This window comes from Nipponia nippon, unplaced genomic scaffold (genome assembly GCF_047370975.1).
Source record: "Nipponia nippon isolate SJK-2023a ecotype South Korea unplaced genomic scaffold, ASM4737097v1 scaffold_1, whole genome shotgun sequence".
NCBI lineage: Eukaryota > Metazoa > Chordata > Aves > Pelecaniformes > Threskiornithidae > Nipponia > Nipponia nippon.
The window spans coordinates 98,629,519-98,638,360 of record NW_028262290.1 but is presented as its reverse complement, the minus strand read 5'-3'; the positions used below and the strand labels follow the sequence as shown (position 1 = coordinate 98,638,360).

General features: G+C 44.9%; 1 long non-coding RNA gene and 1 other non-coding gene across 6 annotated transcripts in view; both read right to left on the bottom strand.

Moving 5' to 3' along the window:
* Nucleotides 1–812: 812 nt before the first annotated feature.
* On the bottom strand, nt 813–903 carry TRNAY-GUA (transfer RNA tyrosine (anticodon GUA)). The gene is given in 2 exon segments: nt 813–848; nt 867–903. It is a non-coding gene; the product is annotated as a tRNA-Tyr (tRNA).
* A 3,528-nt stretch (nt 904–4,431) lies between these two features.
* LOC148057506 (uncharacterized) overlaps nt 4,432–8,842 on the bottom strand; it is a 47,329-nt gene continuing 42,918 nt past the window's right edge. For all 5 annotated transcript variants that reach the window (XR_015706256.1, XR_015706263.1, XR_015706265.1 and 2 more), the window contains one exon: nt 4,432–8,469. This is a non-coding gene — a long non-coding RNA (uncharacterized LOC148057506). The remainder of the gene's footprint in view (nt 8,470–8,842) is intronic.

Genomic DNA, 8,842 nt, shown 5'->3' with positions numbered 1-8,842 from the left:
ACAGATCACAGTGCCCTGTTTTCAGCTCTCTGAAAGTTTCTGATGTTGGTTTCTGTATTAATGAGTTCTTAGAATGCCTCGTTAACCTGGCCTCTGGTCTCCTTTCATACGGTTCTACTGCCTCTTTCTTCCCCATTTCCTTTGTAACCAGCCCCAGCCTTTACAGTTCTTCATTGAAATGGACAGTGCGTGGAAATGGTACACCTCAGCGCAGTGTGCACAGTGGTATTCGTAGCCCTCTCACGAGGCCAATGATTACAGTCGCACGTAGTGGCTGTCTCAGACAAATACCTGGACCTGAATGATCATGGTGTTCCCGTCCTCACAAAAACATTTTTCTTCCCCATCTCTTTTAGTCCCCTCCCCCTCAAAACCTCAGAACTTCGAACTGCAAGAATTGGATAGGAAAAGGGGTGAAACCAGCAATAAGGAGGACCCAGTACCTGGACCTCCCCCCATTTTCCACACCCAGTTCAGCTAAAAGAGGCTCTGCAAGCTCTGCACTGTGGGTCTGCTCTAGCTAACAAGGGTCTGTGGAAGGTGTGGAGCCCCTGCAGAAGAGAAGCGCGTACGATGGGCATCAACTGATTAGGCAGAGAGGTGGCAATAGTCAAAGGACCATAGCTGTAAGAACCAGCTGAAGCAGACAAGGAGGGTAGTGAAAATGAAATCCTTGGAAGTGGTATGTTTTCAATAGACCAAATTTCTCACGGGGTGTAGAGTGGCATATGGTTGGAAAGGGCAGTTCTGCAAAGTTGTAAATTCCAGAAATATGTGAAAGACAAAAAAACAAAACAAAACCCCACAACCTTTCCTTCGAGCCGGAATTGAACCAGCGACCTAAGGATTACTTTCTAGAAGACACCCTACAGTCCTCCGCTCTACCGGCTGAGCTATCGAAGGAAGATGAAGAAAGAGTGCCAAGAACGAGTCAAGACTGTATCAACAATAGCCTTAGGCTCTAATGGGCCTCCATATGTATTGCTTTTCACAACAGCAAAACAGTATCCAAAAAAAAGGCACAAAGCTAACTTTCCTGCAAAATTGGATTTTGGTTACAAAACTGCCAGTTTTCTGCCAAATAGTTCACAGCTCTTGTAAGACTGTTGGTGGTGGTAGCATTAAGGTTGGAGTTCCTGTCATGACCCATATGAAATCTGTCTACGGCTTGACAAAGAAATTTGCCCACTCTTTGGTGACCTTGCCACATTTCCTAAGCTGAACTAGGAGAAGAGGGAGAACTCCCCTCCACACAATTCCCCACAACAGTTCTCCAGCCAAATCCAATAACAAAATAGCAAACAAATCAGTTAACACACTCCCTGACAGCTTCCATAGCAAATGCAGGGGAACAGGAAAAAGATGGAAAAGAATAACCATTGAGGTTTTAATTCAAATCCCACCAACTCCCACGGTGCATGTAAGACCCCTCATACACAGATGAGGTCGCAACATCTGGCATTGCAACCGGTGGCCTCCCCAACCCCTGGGCCTGGGAGGCTGAGCCCTTTGTGAATCATCTGTGTGAGTGTCGCAGCTCACAGCTGTGGCAATTGAAAGCAAACTATGCTCTTTTTGAGTTACAGTGATTCACAAGACTCTCTGTCTCTCTGAACAGCAGGGTGGGGCGAGCAGACACCCTGTTTGCCGAAACCATGCCATCCTACTTGCGATGGGAGTGTGTGTAGCAGTGTTACCTCAGTGCCCTACAGCATATCCATCCTTAACCCATGCTTACCTCCACCTCCTCCTTGTGACTCAACCCCAAACACTGGGCTGTTTCAGCAAGCGTGTAGCCAGCAGGTTGAGGGAAGTGATTATTCCTCCATAATCAGCACTTATGAGCTTGCATTGGGAATGCTGTGTCCTGCCTTGGCTCCCTGAGACAAGACAGATGAGGACATTCTGGAGCGAGTCCAGTGGAGGGCCACCGAGATGGCCAGGGGGCTGGAGCACACGGTGTGGGAGGGGAGGCAGAGAGCTGGGCTTGTTCAGCCTTAGGAGGACACAGATTAAGGGGGTTCATCCTGCAGTCTGCAACTACCAAATGGGAGAGTATGGAAAAGGCAGGGCCAGGCTCTGCTTGGTGGTGCACAGTGAGAGGATGGGAGGCAACAGGCACGAGCTGCCACCAGGGAAATCTTGATGAGATACAAGAGGAGAAAAATACCATGAGAGTAAAAATTTTCACCACTGCAGAGGTTGCCTGGAAGGTGGAATCTCCACCCGTGGAGATACTCAAAGCTTGACTGGACACAGCCCTGAGCAACCTGACCTGACTTTGAAGTCTGTCCTGTCTGGAGCAAGAGGTTGGACCAGATGATCTCCAGAGGTCTTTAGCAAACATACACAAAAGTGGCCCCCATGTCAGGAAGGTGACTTCACAGAGCAGATGAACTCACAGCAAAACTATCACCACGTACTTCTCTGTTTGTGAGCTCTTCATCTCACAGTCAAACTCCCACACGCACATTTTATTTATTTTCATACTAACAGACATCTTAAGCCTCCTCTACTGCTAAAAGCAGCACAGATCTTGATAGAAACTCAATAAGATGTCTCCCTGTTTTTGTTCGTGGGAATATAGGAAGGTCAGGAAATATTTGACTTACATACAAGGTACTCTTGCAGCTTCTCAGAGGCCTAATCCTGGGACCTGTGACATGACATTCAGGTACCCACCCATGACTATCAAGTCAGCTGATGCTGTAAAGAAAAACATACAATGGAGAGAAACAGAACTGCTGTATGCCTGTCAGGGCAATACCTGCACTCTCTGGGGTCAGATGGTCTTGGTGGGAGGAGGTCCCCAAGATACCCATATGCGGGAATGTGAGGTTAATCTGGTGCTGGAGAAAGAATCGCACAACAGATAACATGGACCTAAGCTCCTAAATCAGAGCAGATAGCGTAGCCCCAGGGCTCTAATCTTTTCCAGTTTGCAGACCCCACAGCATTTTCCAGGGGCACTTCAGGCTCCTTTCAAGCCAATTTAAGCCTATTGTCATGGGTCTGCCTTATCTGAGTTACCTTTCACAGACCCCTTAAAAATATTTCGCTAGTCCCACCCACACATGCAAGGACCCCAAAACTGAAAATCACTGCTCTATCCAGTTTAACTCGTTGGCACTGTCATCTAATCCAGCAGTGAGGTACCAAATACAGACTTTAGGGGAAGTATCACCATCTCTTTGCTGTCAAAAGTTGTTACTGGTGAAGATAACCCTAAATAACTTGTACTTTCCTGTAAGAAATCAGTAGCAGTTAAGTCAAGATAAAAATTCAAATGGAATCAGATAAAAAGTGGATGCTGTTACTATCTATGCATGAACAAATGGGATGCAGACACCACAGTGTTGCCTTGACAATAGAAAGCATTGGAGTTCTCTTTTTGTGGAACCTGCTAGCAGTGATGTATGGGTGATTTGTGAGAGATATTCTCCTAAACTACAAATGTACCCCCCAGGGCAGCTTTTCAAAGTAGATATTCCTAGGAAAAATTAATTAATTTTTTCTTGATTTTTTGAACTTGCTAAGCTTTGAATGCTTAACAGAATTAAATTTTGGCATGGAGTTCATGAAAGATCTCTGATTATTTCGATTCTTTTAGCTGATTAAATGAAGATACCAAGCTTTGAGAGCCATGTGACTGGAGCCCTGAGCTATATAAAGGGGGCAGCTCACCTGTTTCATGTGGTGTAGAATAAGATGAAAGGAAAGGATGTAGCTTGAAAGCAGGATGGAGAACAGCCAGAGGTAAAGCTACTAATAGCTGGACTGTATAATTACACTTGGTAATGCTATGTGTTTTGTTAAGCTCAGATTAGCATATGATGGTCTCCAGTGTTTTGTATACTTACAGCCTGACTTTCTAACAGGGCTTTAAATGGTTTAAAGGTTTTTTTCCCAGTGAAAAGCTTTAAAAAATCTGGTTGATTCTGAGGGACTTGGGGGGATTGTTTTCTTTTCTTTTGAGGTGGAAATATGCACATGCTCTGAATACGAGCATTAGATTGGACTCGCAATGAATTTGTGAAATCTTTGTGTTCACTTTAATTCTACCCAGTGTGTGTTACACGCCACTGGTCGGCTGCCGTGGCTTCTGCACCACCGGCTAGCGATGAACTCCGGTTATCTCAATTTGGGAGTCTTGCCTGGTAGCCCTGCGAGAGAGGAGGAGGTTTTCCTAAAGGCTACTACTACTCACAGCAACTTGAATGGAGAGTCTGAAGCATCGCGGAAACACTCATCTCCCTCTGTCTACCTGTTAAAATTCAAGATAGAAATCTCTTTGGGCCGGACTATCTTTGTACTTAAAGGCTGAATGGCAGCTGGCACAACAGACCCCCAGCCCTGGCTGATGCCCCCCGGCTCTGTTGTGATGTAAATAATATGTACGACTCCTTGGGCCAGCTTCAGAGACAACTTTAATAACTTGTCGGCGTGAATGAATGCCAAGGGGCAGGAAGGTGGGAATGCAGAAGGAAAAGAACTGGGAGAGTACACGACGGTTTCATATAAAGGAGGTTTGATTGCATCGCGCAGTGCGGGCTGCATTTCGGGAAACACGGAGTTTATAGGCCATTACTTGCAGCTATCAGTTTTTGTCGTGCTCAGAGAACTCACTTAACACTTCTGATGCTGCACCCTTAACAGTAATAGACATCCAGAGGAAAGTATCCTTTGGGTATTCAAAACCTAAGCTGTATATGCTTATCCACAGATACACCTAGCTTAATTTTGCTACATAACAACCTCATAGGTCTGGGGTGGCTTCTAATACAAAAATATTTTTTTTTACAGCTAAATTATTTTAGTCCAGTTTTCTTCTTATGTATGACCAGTTCCATAAGCAATTAAAACACAGACACTGAAGACCCATGGCAGTGCTCAGACATCAGATTCAGATTGCACAGCCCTCTTCGAGCAAACACTTTAGCACCGCCAGAAGCGATTATACAAGTGCCTGAGAGCTCACCCCATCAGTAGGCATGGAAAGGAATAGCCTCCATGTAAATGCCAAACTGTTCTTCAATGAGTTAAACGTTTGGCCATGTTAAGTCAAGATGAGAAATGCAGTGAGTAGCATTCCCATCTTCTCCCCCGTCTTCTCTCCCACAAAGGTTTCCAAGTCTTGCCCTTCTCCTGGTGAAAGACAAGACTAACAATGTGTGACCTCTTCTGAGATGATGATCAGTCCAGAAAGTTTTGATAACTGGGTGGCAATTAACCACAGTCAGGACCTGACATTATTCAGATACAATGGACTAGCTCCTAGCTGCTGTGAATCATAAGTCATCAGAGAGTCTGACCCCTACCTAGTTTAGCTTGTTTCCATTCAAAAAGTACCACATTGGACTACTTTTTGTTTAAGCAAAAGCTCAGCTAATCACCCATAGGCTCTCTATGCTCTGGTCTCATCCCGACGGTGAGGCAAAGGAGGGTATTTCTGATTGATGCCTCCCACTTTCCAGCCCTGTTTCTTCCTCCCCGTAAGTAAATATTGCTTTGCAATAGCAGTTGTAAAGGCTGTGGTCTCACTGTAGGCTTCAGTGTCAGCAAAACCCGGCATCATCTGGGGGAGGGCAGCAGCGTGGAGGACAAAAGCAGCACTGTTTGGGACATGGGAGAGCCCGCTGCCTCCCGTGACCGCTTGCCTTCAGGAGGCAGCCCTTCCACCCAGCCACTTCCCCTTCCCTTGCTCATCAGGCCTCTCAAACTATAAAAGCCCTAATGAAAATGAAACATGCATGTCGTATATAACAAGGAGAAGCTCAACTGCTGGCAAAAAAAAAAAAGTGTGTAATTACAGTATCAGTGTGAGAGGGAGAGATATGAGCCCTCATTCCCCATGAGAGAATTTGAAAGTGCATAATTTTTTCCATTCACAAGCGGTGTTTAAGGGGCAGCTTTTGGAAGCTGAGAGGAAGACCCAGCACTTACAAGCAGAGTGAGTATTTCTTGCTAAAGAATATTTGGGACCCTGTTTTGATACACCAGCTTGGTTTGGCATGGGGAGACGTGCATGCACCGCCCTGATGAACAGGTGTGGTTCCTAATGTGTTCTTCTGCTCACAGCTAAATGCTTTATCTAGCCTTTCTGAACACCAAAGAATGAATTCTTTAGGGGTCACAAAAGCAAAAATAGGGTACAACTTTTTGGCTGGCTTTCCTCTTCATGGAAGAATTTAGCAGTCCTGAGTAAGGAGGAGACTTGCCTGTGTTGGGTCTGGCTGTGGTAGGGGATACTAGTCTCTCACACTCATGAGAATGTAATTTATTTTTAAAGAGCGCTTTAATATAGCATAACAATATTACCACACATCTTGCTCAAGCAAAGAATTTTTCCAATCTATATTCAGTGCCAGATAGAGTGACTATAAAATGAGTTACTGTACCTTAAATTTCTGCCTTAGCTATAGTGACGGGAAGCTAATTAGACAAACTGACCATGTCTTCTGGACCCAAATCCACATTACTTGGACGCATAAGAATTACCAACTGCATGAGAGCTCGAGCTCGTGCTTCTGGACGGAGCTGGACTTAAAGAATGAAATAACAGGTAAAGGAGCGGAGAACGATGGCCTTTGTGGGGCCCAAACCAGTAGAGCAGCAGCATTTAAACCGTTTTCCAGCTCAACTTTAACACCTCACAATGTGGCCAAAATATGTTAGAAGCATGTCTGAGGCATGAATGCTGGCCTCAGACCACGTGTAAAATGAAGCTCTAAACACAGTTTGACTTTTCCAGATTATTCTTAAATTCCAGACACCAGCATATTGGAGCCAACTGCATATGCTAATCCTGATGGAGCAGACCACACATTTCATAGCCCAGAAAGCTACTGACCTTCTTGACTCTGGCAAGCTTTTCTGGGCAGTGATAGACCTGGATCTACCAGGGCTCAGCAGGCCAGGGAACAACGGTTTCAAACCTGGGCTTCACTTCAGCCATCAGAAAAAAACCCTTTGGTCAGGCATGAGTGTTTCCTGATGCCTCTTTTGCAAGCATCTGAGTTTCTGGGAAATTACTCTGGAGAACTACTGTCTTCTTATAAAAAAGTCATCTGTCCTGTTCCCACTTCCTTATCAGAAGTCAGGCTCCAAACTATGCCCAGATATTATATGGTCCTCTTTTCTGGTATTCCTACCTCTAGGTAGTCAGATCCAAACATTTGAGGTATCACCAAGTATCGAACAGGGAGAAGGGCAGGGTTAATATCAAATTTAGTTGCAGGTTGAAACATCCTTTCTGAAAGGGATGAGTGTCACGGTTTAACAGCGAGCAAACTTCAAAAGGTAAGAACGAACACCCAAAATAACGGCTGCATCCCTACGAGCTGCACAGTCCTTCCTTTTTCTTAGGTTAGGCTCAGCCAAAAAAAGGGGCACAGCACTCAGAAAGGAGCTGGGCCAAGGGATCTTATTGCTACTATTTTGTGTGTATTATTTGTATTGCTATAGCACTCAGGGACCTCAAATGGGGATTAGTGTCCCATTGAAGTAGGCACTGTAAACCACAAAGACAGTTCCCTGCCCCTGAGAGCTAATCTTTGGCCATTTCTCTGCAGCATCTGGCTAGAGCAGGGCATAAGGAAGTGTAGTAGGGTGTACTGCATGGACCTCATTTAATCTGATTTCTGTAACCCTTGTCCTTCCTTAAACTGCTGCCCCACTTCTGTTTGTTAACTCATCACCTCAGTCTAAATTTAGTTTGTGAGCTTCTTGGACAAAAGTCTTTGTGTCTTCTCATTTGTTCTGTTTTTTTCATTTTGCATGGTTTTGAGCCACAAAAAATAATATACATTATTGAAAACATGAAACAAAATAACTTCCTTCCCTCTCTAAGAAAAAATGGGTATGATATATTTAAATGTGCATCTTGAAGTGTCATGATTTTGTACTTCTATAGAGCCTAATGTAATCCTGTGGATCAATGAGCAATACGATTGGTATGGCAATATAAAGAAAGAAGTCTGGTCAACAGGTATATATGCACCAAGTGCTTCTCCAGATGATATGCAGACAAAGGAGACATATCTGCAAAATAATTCTTACTGGTTAAATACAAAAAAAGGTGCTGGTATACTGTGTTGTGATTGATAAATTGGATTTGCAGGTCCCCATAAAGATAAAGGAATGTGACAAAGTCAGGGCAATACAGTCTTGGCATCTCCAGGACCTGGAACGAAACGTGGGCATTCTCCCATCTCTACAGTCACTCCTTCCAGGCCAGCCTCATGCCTGCAGCATCCTCTTCCCCTGCCTGCAGCCACAGCAGCTTCAGTTGCATCAAGGGACCATTTCTTGGCAAAGGAGGGTGTTGGAGCATCGGCAGGTTCTAACCTTTCCTAGGGAGAAGGGACTACCTGGACAGAAAAGTCTGTAAGCCAGTAGTTATAGTGCAGTAGGGTCCAACAGCTCTGCCACCATCCATCCGTCCCGAATCTTACGTAACCCATTAGTGCTCTAGAAGAGGAAAAAAAAAAGGAATTTGTTTAAAAGACTGTACTGAAGAGCTATAAACAGTACGAGATGTTAGTTTACACAGAGCAGCAAGGGTACAGACAGAGTAATGGTTTTGTTTCCCCTTCAGGCCACACGGATCTGCCTGATCGTCAGGTTTAAATACAGCGACTCTTTCTGCAGGCTTGCAAACCTCAAACTTACTCTGCCCAAGAGAGCAGAGTGCGTGATAAAGAGAGTCTCCAAAGAAATGATGGACTCCCTCAACTATCGCTCTGCTGCATTTCATGAGCAGCAGAGAAAGGGGGGGATCAAAGCTTTTGAAGGCGTATCTGCAAGCAAGCGAAAGCATGCAAACTTTGTGAGCGTGCTGCCT